This window comes from Cucurbita maxima, unplaced genomic scaffold (assembly GCF_002738345.1).
Source record: "Cucurbita maxima cultivar Rimu unplaced genomic scaffold, Cmax_1.0 Cma_Scf00014, whole genome shotgun sequence".
Taxonomy (NCBI): domain Eukaryota; kingdom Viridiplantae; phylum Streptophyta; class Magnoliopsida; order Cucurbitales; family Cucurbitaceae; genus Cucurbita; species Cucurbita maxima.
In genome coordinates this window covers 3,154,906-3,155,279 of record NW_019272030.1, presented here as the reverse complement: position 1 = coordinate 3,155,279, position 374 = coordinate 3,154,906, and positions in this window count along the sequence as shown.

The following is a 374-nucleotide window of genomic DNA, read 5'->3' as shown; positions in this document are numbered from 1 at the left end:
TTTTTTTTTTTTTTTTTTTTTTTTTTTGAAAGAAGGAAGATGGAGGAATCCATATGTTTCCAAACACTCCCAGACAAAATGAGTTTCAGAATAGAAAAGTAATGGTTGCTTTATGAGCCAGAAAAAAGGAGATTTCAAACACCATAAGCCCTAGCTTGGGGCAATTCAGTGCTTACCCTCTTAACCAAAGCTTAATAAACTCTTCTTCCCTCTCCTCAATTCACCATTTTTAGCCCCAAAAGTGCTTTTTCTCCCTTTATCTTTGTGGGGTATCCCTTCACCCCCCCCCCCCCCCCCCCCCCCCCCCCCCCCCCCCCCCCCCCCCCCCCCCCCCCCCCCCCCCCCCCCCCCCCCCCCCCCCCCCCCCCCCCCCC